Consider the following 14,261-nt stretch of genomic DNA (forward strand, 5'->3'; position numbering starts at 1 on the left):
ACCTATTTTACATTAGAATGACGCTGGTCAATAAATGCTTATTAAAAATGTCCCCACTGTTTAGTCTGTGTATAACTCTGAGACAAAGTGAGCACGAGTGACTGAGTGAAAAGTACTGTACTGTTTCCACGATCCCTGATGGGACAGAGTTGTCATGTTTGATAGTTGCCAAGAACTATTCTCTTCTTGGTAAGTGGGGTTTCTAGTGAGCTAGCTGGTATACAAGCAAACATACTTGGTGGGGGTGTCTGGAATCAGTCTGGACACCAATCCCACAGTCTATGTTGTCTAAACGTGCAGATCCTATATAGGTTTATAGGAACTACAAGACAGGGCAGCACATAGGGCAGGGAGGAGCAGAGAGGCAGAGAGCTGCAGGGTGCCAAGAGGGCGCAGAGGGCACCCTAGCATTCTGCAAAGAGCAGCACAGGGTCTAAAGGGGATATAGAACACTGCTGAGCTTATGGCGGTGGAGGGGCGAGAACACTGCATCATCCATAGGGGTGGGAGAGCAGCACTGTGCATAAAGGGAGAAAGGGAGAAAGGGAACAGTGGCTGGCCTAAGGCAGTGGATAAGTGAGACCACTCAAGAGTTCCAAGGGCTGGGAGACCAGCACAGGGTAAAAATGAGATAAAAGAGCTGCACAGGGTAAAGAAGGGTTGGAGAGCAGTACGTTTAAAAGGCAGGTGTTTGAGCGCTTACCATATGTGCTCATGATGGGCCTTTGTTTCTCTAACTGTTGTCATAAATTACCCTGTTACTAGCAACTCCAGCTGCATGAACTGGGAAGTCAGCTTGGACAGCTCCTTCCACAGCCCATGTGATTTCACTCTCTGTAGCAACTTTACAGGTGGTAAGATCAATTGATGTTTTGTGCTGACATTATCGTTATTCTCACTAGTAACTATAACACCTAATGAGCCAACCTCTTTTTGTCACAAAATGTTGGCAAGTATGAGAACAGTGCACAGTGCCAAGGCGGTAGGTAGCGGCTCAGAGGAGGAGTTAAAAAGCTCAGGTAAAAGGGGGCGGGTGAAAAGAGAAGGATCCAAAGTCAAGGCAAGCAGTACAGAGTGAAAAGACCAGGGAACCGTAGAGTGGGCAGAGAGAAACACAGGGTTCACTGTGAGTTGGGGAGCTGCACAGGTTCCAGTAGCAGATGGAAGCACAGAGTCCAGGAGTAGGAAGAAGCACAGGTTTTAGTAGTGGCAAACAGCACTTGTTGAGGAGGTGGAAAGCAGCCCAGAATGAAGGGCATTGCATAGTAAGTAGTGCAGTATTCAATGAGAGATGTAACACAGAGTTAAAGGCAGGGAAAGGACCAATGCAGGAAGCAATCTAGGGTCCAGGAAAACATAGTCTGCTTTTATAAAGAGACTACTTAAGCACTTAGTAGGAGTTTGCCTGGTTTTAGTTAGGTTTCACACTCATGCAATGAGTGCAGTGAACCCAGACAATTAGCTGAATTGCCCCATATCTGCAGCCTAGATTTAGACTTCTGTCTAAAGCCTGGAGGTTTACGTTGTTTGCTGAGCAATAACTCTTTAAGGGGGCTGGCTCAGTTCTGTGCAACTTGAGAGACAGGGTCAAAATTACTAATTTTTAAGCAACATAGCACTGCAACTAAATTTGCTGTGTTGCGCAATGCAGAAAAAGCAGCAGAGAGCCATATCTACTAAGATTGGCCTGCTGTTCCTCACTGTTACTCTAATTAAACTGCCGTGCATGACACACCATGGTGTAGAGGTGAGTGTGCATTGTCTATCATAGCTTTTATACAAGAAGCATACCTTTCCAGTACAAAATTCTGTTCCTAGACAAACTAAAAAGGGACCCAAGCATTGGATGTGTGCTGTGCACTTCAGCACCCATGCAATGCTTGGGTCCCTTTTATGCAAATACAAGTCTTGCATTTTAGGGAAATTTTGTGTCCAAACCTATGGGGGTTTGCACTGATGCTCCCCAAAAACTAAAGTGATTCAATGCAGTGCAACCCTCCTTTTTACTCAGAAATTGGCACCTTCTCAGTGCAAAACATCATTTGCGCTAGAAACTGAATCCTATACATCGCTTTGCATCACATTGCAAAAGAGCAACGCCTTAGTAAATTTGGGCCATGCTGTTTCTGTATCATACCAAAGCAAGTCTATATAGGTTCTGTGTTACCTGGGTATAGATCTGTTAGTTAAAGTCAGTGCCCATTAGTGCGAGATAGTGCTGTTGTTTGAAAACCGAGACTGCTATACTTTGTGTGCAACACTCTCTTCTGTCTAAAGAAATCTCTTGTGAGATCAGTGTAACCTTTGAGACTATCTAAAGCTAAAGTCGAAACATTCAGTAATTTTTTAGGTGCAGATCTTCTGTGAGGCCTGAGCCTCCAACTTCTGTGCCTGGGGAATATCTCTGTTGTCTAAAGTCAAATTGTGAGTCTGTTGCATGTTTTGATGCCTTTTTGACAGGGGTGTGCTATTAGGCGAGGTGCTAGTGAATTCTAGATATGACAGGGACCCCAATAGGAGACCTTGCAGGAGGGCCCCCTAAGGTTTTGTTATGCTACTGTTTGGATGGTGTGAGAAGGGAAAGAGATGCAAAGTAAGGCTGTGTGATTTTTTTCAACCTCCTTGCACTCTGAGTTCTTGCCAAATATTTAATGTAGTGCTTTATGTGAGAGATATGGGTGCAGGCCTCTCTGTGAGATTTAAAAAGTGTGCCTTTCTTCATGGAGAGGTAGAAATAACAACTTGTGAATAAGACGACATGAATGGGGGGGGGCATCATTGGAACATGTGGGTTACTACATTTCCAAGAGTAAAATATTGACCATTTGTTGTTGTTTTAAAAGTCTGCAAAAACCCAGATGTTATACTTAATAGGTCTTTACACTAAATTGAACCTGACTCTTGTCTTTTATTTCTGAATTATTAGTCAAGTATCCTTAACTCAGCACTCAACTCTTTTAAAAGTATGTACAGATAAGTGCTAAAAAACGGCTTTAGGCTATTCTGCTTATTTTCGTACCTGCCAGAACATTAAAATAGCATTGGTGCTGTTGGAGACCAGTCAGGTGGCAACTCTAGAAAGTGCAGCGCATTTGGGCGGAGGGAGGCATATGTTCATATCTTAACAACAGCAGGGCAGACTCCGTTGATTTTTAAGCATTATGAGTTCAAAAGTGCATGTGGAAGCCTCTCTGAATGGAGTAGAATGTCTGACTTCATTTTGAAATAGGTGGCAGTGGGATTGTATGTCTTTTTGCCTGATCATGCAGTAGAACTATATGTTCGAAGCCCAAGACCCTGATTCTGCATTGAAGCTTAATCCTGATGGTATAACTGACCCTTTATTATCTTTTATTAAGAATACCTATTGTGATGCCACAAAACATCTTTTGATGGCATGAAACATTAACACAGTTAAAGAATCACAATTGTGTGTCTTGGACAGCACGACTATGCACTGATGAGACAGGCCCAATAATTATACATCCCTGTCAACCCTCACCTTTGCAACATTAATTACTGTATATTTAATAAAGCAGAGGTGTAGTCTTTTCTTCCTCTCCATTCACACCTGACTCCTTCCCTTCTCTCCATTCTCCCTTCACTTTCTGCCTTGCGTCCTTATTTCCTCTTAATCACCGCCCCCCTGCACTAACTGCTTTTCATTTTTTACATCCTCATAGTTCTCTTCCACTCTCCTTTCATGTGCTCTCAAGTGTCTCCTCTTCTTTCCTTGCCTTTCTCCTCTATCCACTTTTCATTCTCATCATGTTCCACTCCAATCTTGCACTCCCAATCTCCGCTTTCCCTACTTCCCTTCACATTCTTTGTCTACCATATCCATCTTTGCCTTTAGACCTCTCCTCCTTCCTAACTCTCCCTTTTATGTTTTTTCTTCTTGAACATATCTTTATATCCACTGCAGGAATCTGTGTTTGAGCTCAAATCTTGGTGTGGCCACTTTCATCTTTCTGAGGTGGATAAAATTAGTGCCATTGAGTTGGATAACAACATGTTTAATTAGGTATAAAAACCCTCTCTGGTGAATATGTGCTTTAAAAACGTACATGGTGTGTTAAGGACACAGAAATGTATTTTAATCTTTTGTTTTTCAATTACCAATATTACACAAAAAATGATTCCCTTAGTCCCTCATTGACCAGGTACCTTTCATACTCGTTTCCATTCCCCTGACCTCCTTTATTACCTTCATTCCATCTTTTTCTTTTCCTTTTTCTCTTCCTCTGCACCTCCAGCCATGCCTCCTTTCTTGTTTCCATTCTTGCTTCCTTACATCCTCATTTATTCTCCATCCTTCCTACCTTGGTGCATTATTTCCTTCTTCCTTCATTCATTCCTTACTTTCTTTTTTATTCTGCTCCTTCCTTCATTTCTTCCTTCCTTATCCTCAACCGTTCCTTCAGCTTTTCTTCCTCCTTTCTTCTTTCTATTCAACTTTCACTCATCGTTCCCTTCCTTGCTCCCTCAATCCCTTAATTTCTTCCTTTCTTGTTCCATCCATTACTTATTCATTTCCTCACTACAGTATTTCAATACTCCCCTTTCTGCCTGCATTTGTTGCGTCTTTTTTTAATGTATTCCTTCCTTCACATATATGCCAACTTATAAAAAATGTTCTCCATGTTAGGAGGGGGAGGGGTGTTTTAGGGGTAGGGCATGGTGCTGAGACCTCACTAAGAGGCACTCTGCCCCTCACCAAGCCACCCATCTCTCCAAAACAAAAAAAAACAAAGGTTCATGGAGGCTGTCACCAATGTCCTGAGGTGTTTTCACACCTTTTATGGACATCTGCAGCTACAGCCTTCAAAAACGAGCTGTAAATCCACTGTTTTCCCTGCCACTGTGTGATTTCGGCTTCTCACCGAGTGGCTGTGTGAAAGCAGCTGGAATCGTGTGACACACGGTGGCATCACGTGAGTTGGCAGGTCTGCCTTCATCCCTTCATTTCTTTTAAACAGCACAGTACATGTGCATTTTCTCTAGTTTACAAAGCTGTCTCAAGTCCCCAAATGACCTATTCAAAAGCTACATTTTGAGATGTACACACATTCTCTAATCTGAGTTAACTTTTTAGTTGTTGTTATAGGCGTTCCATATATTATTTTATGTACTGTTTAGTGCACTAATCACCTAAGAGGCTATCCAGGTGCTTGAGCAGGTCGCCGAGGTGCTTGGATGAGGAGCCAGATGGTCAGCTTCTTGAGAACTCAATAAGTGAGGCAGAGGTTGTGGTGTGTTAAGGCTTGTGGATGTGGATGTGGGTGGAGCCATTAAAGGAGGTGGGTGGAGCCAGTGGAGGAAGTGGGGGGTGCAGCGAGGAGTGAGTGTGGCCTCCTACAAAATGTGGGCAGGTGCAGTTATTATTTTACAAATTAAGCACTGCGGTAAACCCAACTGTAAATCTTCAATTATAAATACCTACCTGTGATGTGTTACGGTTCCAGTTTTTGGGGTTAAAGGGATATTAGCAGGATACAGAGAGAAGAACATCCTTTTTCTCAGTGTTTGCTTGGGGTACCCCCAAGCACTTCAAATTATGTAATTCATGGCGACTTAGGGGCAGGCTATGTAGAGGATCAGATCAATCTAGCATCACTTCTCTTGTTGTGTTCCTTATGGAACAATCAGTGTGCGTCTTTAAGCAAAGATATAATCCACGTTTGTCTGTCATGTGATCCTGGTTTGAATATCCATTGTCTCAGTTATAGTAGGTCCGGCCATAAATCTTTCAGAAGGGGTATTCTATTCATTAAGACCTTATATATTCAGAGCTCAGAGAAATTGTGAGTAAAACAGAATTTCACCGACAAAAAGAGGAGAAGCTGGAGCATTTTCGTGCTCCAAACATTAGCCAACAGAGAATATGCAGGTATCATGACCAACCCTGGTATAGAACACTACCTAGCCCTGGTTAATAATTCATGGAAGTTCTTAATTTTAACCATGCTTGAGCTGGTTCCATATCTTTGCAACTAAGAGTTGGCAGAAAGGGAACTCCTATGCAGATTTCCCTCCCAGACAACAGAATGGTCCCATGATTTATATCCAGGTGGACCACAGATCGGGCAATGGTGGAGACTACTCCATCTCTGCCAGGGACAAACTTATCAGATGGATGAACAAGTAAGGGTGTTAGAGAATCAGCTTTATGTCAGTCGGCCCAATTAGGATTGGTGGACTTGTAGCCATTTTTTACTGCCCATCACCATCAAGAGAGGAATAGCAAAAAAAGAAGTAATACCCCCCTTACAATTGAGATGACTCCCATGGTGAAGGGGACATTATCTTTTTAATTTTTTTTTAAAGTAAATCCCACTTCTCGATTTTCTTTTTCAAATAAAAAAAAACCTGATTGGTGCAAGGCTCCGTGGTGTTGATTGAGCCGTGCACCAAAAAGCGAAAAACATTGATATGAACTGCTGTGACGGCAGTGTAGTGTTGTGTGAGTTTGTAATGACAGAACCCTTGTGGCTCCTGATTGACTCCACAGAACTGTGATGTAAGCATTAGAGTGCAGTGAAGTGAATGCAGGTTTAGAATGTTGAGTTTGCGGTTATATGCAGAAGAATAAAGATGTATTATACTAAGCTCTGTGTGTGGCATAGTCATTGGTGAGTATCTTGGCTGGGGAGGACCCTACAAGTAGTGACAAGCTAGGGGATAAGTAACCCAAAGATCAACAGTGCTCTCCTAAAATGTTTACTGTGATCCAGCAAACTGCTTGTGCATGCCACATTTGCCTCCTTAGAAGTGCGGAATCGACATTTGGCATATGTCGAGTTAAAGTGCAGTTCCAGTTCCATGTAACGATTTACAAACAACAAGGGCAACCTTAGAACAGGAACCTGGGGCAAAATGTACTGTATTCCAAACAGTGGTTTGTGAGTTAAAATAACAAACTACTATAAAATATAGACAGAAGGAAATTGAGCAAAAGAAAGAGAAAAAACAGTGCTGACTAAGTTACACAATAACCATGTACCACAATTATCTCAAAGGATAATATTTGATACAGGTTCAATTAAACAATAAAGAACAAAATGTTGATGGCGCTCATACAGTTACACAAGCAATGATAAAAGTGCGAACACTGACAAGTGTAAACTGAACAAACAGTAGCAGAGAAAAACTAAACAACAAATATACAAATACACAATATCACAATTGTGTCCTCTTTTATTTAGGCCATGTTTTAAGTGTCGACAGCGTTTCGACCCTAGGGTACTTTTGGGGTCATCTTCAGGACAGAGACTTCAAATATAAGAGCGTCCACTTTCTTTTCTACAAAAATGAAATATATACATGGGTTTGCAATAGATAATTTAAAATTTTACTCAGCACCACATGTGTGACAAAAAGGTCAGAAATGGTGATTAAAAAAGAAGAACTGTAAAAGGAAATCAAAAACCCAAGAATTCCAGAGATGGTGAAATAAGTCAGAAAACTGTGAGTGGAAAGACAATATTCTAAAAGAGTTCTTGGTTTCCTTTTACAGTTCTTCTTTTTTAAGCACCATTTCTGACCTTTTTGTCACACATTCGGTGCTGAGCATAATTTTAAATTATCTATTGCAAACCCATGTATATATTTCATTTTTGTAGAAAAGAAAGTGGATGCTCTTATATTTGAAGATTCTGTCCTGAAGATGACCCCAAAAGTACCCGTGGGTCGAAACGCCATCGACGCTTAAAACGAGGCCTAAATAAGAGAGAACACAACTGTGATATTGTGTATTTGTTGTTTTGTTATGATTTTTCTCTGCCACTGTTTGTTCAGTTTACACTTGTCAGTGTTCACACTTTTATCATTGTTTGTGTAACTGTATGAGCGCCATCAACATATTATTCTTTTTTTGTTTAATTGAACCTACATTAAATATTTTCCTTTGAGATAATTTTGGTACATGGTTATTGTGAAATTTAGTCAGCACTGTTTTTTCTCTTTCTTTTGCTCAATTTCCTTCTGTCTATATTTTATTGTAGTTTGTTATTTTAACTCACAAACCACTGTTTGGAATATAGTACATTTTGCCCCAGGTTTAGAATCCAGTTCCATGTAAAGTGTTTGAAGTTAATGAAAGCCTCAATCATAAATATATACATCACTGGCTGAGAACCTGCTGGGAAGGCCACAAAGAGAGGTACCGCGCTACTGCACAACTTAAAACCATACATTATACGATGTGAGCAGAAGCGCTGCAAGCCAGAAATCACTCACAAGCAATGAAATTCAAATACAAGAAAGGCCATCTGCTTACCAGATCAGAGTGAAGAGAGTCATTGTGCTGCAGCACTCGGGGAAGTAACCTCAGAGGAAGCACTCTGTGTTGCGCTTGCAGAGCTGTCCTTACTCGAAGCAGTACACCATCAAAGCTGAAGGCCGTTGGCTCAGAACAACTCCCAAGGTCTCCTGAAAGCACAGGGCTGTCCCAGAGGCCAGCACAGCACAGTGCCTTGGAGATAGTCTGGATGAAGCAGGTCCTGCCCAACAGCAGATGGTGATGGAAAGCAGCTGTGGCCCTTGCTGGTAGGAGCAGTGGGGCGGTGGGACAGAGTTGGGGGATTTCAACAGACAAAGACAAGGAATTTTCCCTCATTGTCTGTTGAAATCCCTCACCACTCCACTCCCCGCCCCACCCGCTTACATGCACGGGCCTCAGTTATGATAAAGAACTTCACACACAGCCTCAGTCAATCTCATAAATGGTTACAATGCCACTGCCTCCTTGAAACCACCACTGCAATTCGATACCACCAAAAAGCTGAATATTGGTAACAGGTGGACTGCCTGGATGGAGGAATTTGATGATTTCATTGATACGATTGAAGAAACAGATAACAAGACGATTATCAATTACCTTAAAAATCTTGCTGGTGAAGGTATAAAAGAAATCATAAAGACAATGCACATACAGTCAAATAAAAGAAGCCTTGAATCACAAGTTCAATCCAATGCCAAATGTAGATAACGAAAGGTACATCATCATTCAAGAACGACAGAAAGTTGTTCCTGTGTGACTTCCTGCAGCCAGATTTGGAGACTTTGGGACCTCATTTGCTCAGGGTGATACGCGACACCTCGGAGCAGCATATTCTCCTGCTAGACTGGAGACACGGGGAGATCGTAGTTTTTCTGAAACCGGGCCGCCCAACAGACGACCCAGGCTCCTATCGCTCCATCTCATTACTAAATTTTGAGCCCAAACTGCTAGGGAAGATTCTGGCAGACTGCCTCTGCACATGTATACAGGATTTGGTGCATCCGGACCAGTCTGGCTTCATGCCACAGCGGTTTACCAGACATATTATCAGATGCGCTCACAACGCTGTGGTGGAGGCCCATCGTTTGGGGCACCCTGCAGCAGTCCTGCTGGCCGATATAGACAAGGCATTTGATTCGTCAAGTTGGACGTACCTCTTTAAGCTCTTGGAGGCAGCTAATCTGGGTCCCCACTTCAGGGCATATGTGAAATTGCTTTATACAGACCTCACTGCATCGGTCTGGGTGGCTGGCCACTGTTTGGCCCCCTTCCCCATCCGCAGGGGCACTAGGCAGGGATGTCCACTCTCCCCACTATTGTTCGCGCTGGCCATTGAGCCCTTGGCCGCATGGTTCTACCTTCGGGGTCTGGACTGGTCTACGGAGTGCTCAGATAGGATTGCGCTTTACGCTGACGCCGCCTTGTTTTTTATGTCGAATCCCTGGGATTCCGGGCACCAGGTGCTGCAGATTCTGCGGGTCTTCGGGGAAACCTCCGGACTCTACGCTAACCCTTCAAAGTCCATTCTGTTTCCTACTTGCGGGGATCAGCGGTCTCAGGCTTGGGCCTCGCAGTTGATAGTTGCTGAGGATTCCAGTACCTTAGGGTGTTTATTACGCAGTACCCAACCGAAGCATGGTCACAAAATGTCGCTCTGTTGCTGCCCACAGTTCGGGATGAGACGACGGTGTGGTCCCAACTCCCCCTCTCGTTATATGGCAGATCAGCCATTTTCAAAATGGTGTCTTTGCCTCGCCTGCTTTATAGGTTGCAAAAAAACCCTTTCCTATCCCCCGTCGTAGTTTTGTCAACTCAATGCAATACTGAATAGGTTTCTCTGAGGGGAAGGTTCGGTTCGGGTGGCGCTTGCAACCTGTATTCAATCTACATACTGTGGTGGGATAGCGGTGGCGGAAGTTTGGGCATCGCATCTCCTAGTGATAAACGACTGATGGTATGGCTCACAGGTGGACCCAGCTTATGGAGTGGAATGCCTCTTCATGGCGGAAACCCCGCTGCTCCATTCCTTGTATAGCTCCTCGTCTCTGATGGAACTTCCCCCGCATGTACGACTGTCATTCAGATTTGGAGGCGAGCGGTCCGACAGATGGGTTGGTGGGGCACGTTGACCTGTGCTACACCTCTTTGGCGGGGCTCACACCTCCGGCCAGTCTCTACTTCGGTGGGAATCCGTAGGTGGGACGACATTGGGATTTCCATGTTGGGTGACATAATGCAGGGGTCCACACTCAAATCCTTTCAGCAGCTACAGGAGGATTTCAACCGCCATAAAACACAATTTCATGGATATCTGCAGCTCTGACATGCCATGTCCCCCTTAATAAGGGTCCTCACGAGCCTCACGGTGTTCCACCCGCTGGAGGGCCAGTTGCTCATGGGGGATCTTGGTGCCCACAAGATTCGTCACATTTACCAAACACTCACTACACACTCCACGACCACTATACACCGGACTCGGACTGCATGGGAAGCTGATGTGCCCACCTTGACAGATGATGACTGTTCGGAGGTGCTGGCTAGCCCCGGGTATTCTGCTGTCTCTACCCAATATCGATTGATCCAGTTTAAATATCTTCACAGGATATACTTTACACATCTACGCCTTTACAGGATGGGGGCTATTCGGTCCCCCATGTGCCTCCGTTGCGATTCGGAGGAGGGGTCGTTTCTCCATCCTGTGTGGAGTTGTGTGGCTCTGCAACACTTCTGGTCGGGCCTAAGGTCCTGTTTGGGGTGGGTGTTGGCATTGCACATTCCTGCAGACTCTCAACTGATTCTCCTACACAATACCGAGGACATTGGGGGTAACAGATACAAAAGACATTTATTGTTTCTGGGGCTTGCGTCAGCTAAGCGCAATATTGCACAACACTGGAAGGCAAAATCCCCACCCAGTATAGGTACCTGGAAGAAAGCAATGGATAGGTACTTGTCCGCCGAAGTCGCAGTATTCCAGGCTCGGGGTTGTCCACGAAAACATAAGAAGATTTGGGCCCGCTGGGCCACATACCATGGCATTGACCTGTCTCTCCTGGGGCCAGCGGTATCCCGAGACCCAACAAATAGGCTGACAGTGAGTAATTCACCGATATAGGGTAATGGTGTTGTGCAAAGGTAAAAGAGCAAGTTTGCACTACGTTAGTATAATGTTGTATATAAGGTGTATGGTGCATGGTTGTGGATGTGGAGGGTGGTTTGGGTCTGATGTTCTGCAGACCTCATTGGGGATGTTATTTGGTGCCTTGCAATTGTATACTGTGTCTAATACATGGTTTGATGCTCGCCGGGCTTTGCCCATTTGGTACCTTGAAATTTTATTAAATGTGTTGTTAAAAAGAAGGACAGAAAGTTGGTGAGACCATCGACAAATTTGTTGAGAGATTGGATACACACATCAAACACTATAAGTTCAATTAATTTAATGATGAGGAAGCTATACACTTCAGAGTGATTTATGTATGCTTGTTAAATTCAGACAACAAATGTCACGAGAAAACCTTAGTCAGGAGCAAGTTCTCATGACTGCCAGAGCTGAAGAGCATGCTGAGTGACGAGCTGCTGACATGGAGGCCGGAGGTACCTAGACTGAGTCAGTCATGATTGTGAAACGTAAGCTAAAGCACGAGGCTGAGGTATGCATAATAAATTCTCCACAGGAAAAGAAGTTGTGCTTCAGGTGTTGATTTTCGTTGACGCATGAAGGTAAATGTCCCGCTATTTGGCCAATGTGCACAGATTATGGAAAGGAGAACCATTTTGTAACGGTTTGCAAGGTGAAGAAAAATGTGACTGCATCACGGGGCGAAGACAAAATGGCCACCCGAATGTCTCAGAAGTGCCGATTGATGTAAGCCCATGATGCCCAGCGACCACATCAGCTGAGACAAATTGACACTAAACGAATTTGATCGTTAAGGAAGTGCAGTCTTTTGAATGTCTTGCATGGCCATTTGATCTATATGGATTGTTTTAATATTGTATGGATTGTAATGATCTATGTTTGTGCTTTTATGATTATTTTTTAATAATCAAATAAAGTACTTTGATTGATTGATTGATTGATTGATTAATTAATTGATAGTATGACCTAAACATTCTATATCCAATCTCTGTTGTGAATTTTCACTTTAAAGATTCAACTGTCATTCTGTATATATTAAGCCACACCTTGGCAGAGTTTTGAGGGAAGGTTTTTAATGCCAGGTGTTACAAACTCGTCTTTATTTTCTTGTGCTTTTATTCAATCAATTGTGTTCCTGATGGTATTTTTGATGTTGTGTTTAGACTTGATTATTAAGTCACAAATCATTTTTTCATTCAAGAATAGAGGTAAACTCCCTGTAGTTTTATTGTAGATAGAGACCTTCATGGCGACTATCAAGATGATGGTTGTCTTATTTTTATTACAGCAACATTTGAGGGCATGTTCCTTAGGAGCTGCCATAAACATGAAAAAAGATCTGTTTAACTTATCAGTATTGCCTCGGACCATATATGGTCTTAATAGTTTTCTTGGTGAAAAGTATTGTTTTCCACACATTTACTTTCAATAGATTATATCTGTATGCGTGTGTGTATGTATGTGGCATTTCTAAAGTGTGAACCTTGCCATGAGATACTGTCATACAGCTTGTTATTTCTCAAGTACAACTGTGCATTTGTTGGACAACATACATGTTGGAGTGGTGCAAGACCCACAGGATATGTTGGCCTATTGTCCTGCTAGCTCACAGTGTACCATCTGTACCCCTAACCTTGCAGGGTAACAAATAGATGTGAAACCTCAGAACACGAAAACCTTGATCCCCCAAGAAAAATGGTGGTAACAGATCTAGAACCCTTTCTCGCAGCCACTTATGCATACCCAAAGAGATACACAAGAAATACACAACCTACAGTTTCAATATTTATTGAAGCATTATGATTCTTGAGTAAAATACATGCGCTGCAATAATAGAAGGAAACGTGTAAAGATGACGTTTCTTAACCAGGCCTAATGCCTCCACATGGCAGTAGTAGAACGCAGATAAAGGGCAAAGACAAACTTAAAGTCACTAAGTGATATGAGAGATAGCTGATTTGTGAACAGTGAGTGCATGGCGTGTTCTTAAAAGAGATGCGTCTTCAACTCTTTTCTAAACTGGAGCAGCATTTCGGCAGTCCTGATTGGTACGGGCATATTGGTCCAGATCCTGCCTTGGTTTCTTGTCTTCAACACTGCTTAATCTACAGCCAGATCGTGTCCTGGGGATTACTAGAGCTCATGAGCTTGTCTGCAAGATACGCATATGCTCATGATGACTTTGTAAATGATGTGATATGATATTATTTTGTCAGTACCTGAATGAGTTTTTTTTATATATGTAGTCCAAAATCATAATTGATCAAAATAAGTAAAATAAGGCAGGCAGAAACAGAAATAAAAATGTTCACGGGATAAGTGGATACATTTACAATAAGAAAAATAGCTCTTAGGAGATTGTGATCAAGCTGGAAATAGAACATAGAAACGTTGCAAAACGTTGCAGTGTTTATAGCTTCTCTGTATGTTTTTGAATTTGAACATCAATCACTCCTTTACTCTCTAGGCAGCTTCTGCTAACCCATGTCCAGTATCTTTCATTGCAATTCAAATAAGAATGTTTTAATAGCCATCCTTTTCCTATTTCCATTGGGTAACGAATGAAATGCTGTCATTTTCCCCATGGAACTTAAATCCTTACGATTTTATTTTTTGCCCATAAATATTAGTCAATCTAAATATAGTCTCATTGTCAGTCAACAATCTTCCGATTTGTTGCCCGTTAATCGTCTTCTCCTTTATATGGTTTGACCGTGGATTTATGAAAGGTGATGCTTTGCCTTTCCTAGGTATTCTTGGGTACGTTGTGAGCTTGGAAATCATTGCATTCGGTAGGATTGCCGCTCTGTTTCTAGAAAAATTTCTTTCTTTTAGTTC

Source organism: Triturus cristatus, chromosome 3_1, assembly GCF_964204655.1.
Source record: "Triturus cristatus chromosome 3_1, aTriCri1.1, whole genome shotgun sequence".
In the NCBI taxonomy this organism is placed as follows: Eukaryota; Metazoa; Chordata; class Amphibia; order Caudata; family Salamandridae; genus Triturus; species Triturus cristatus.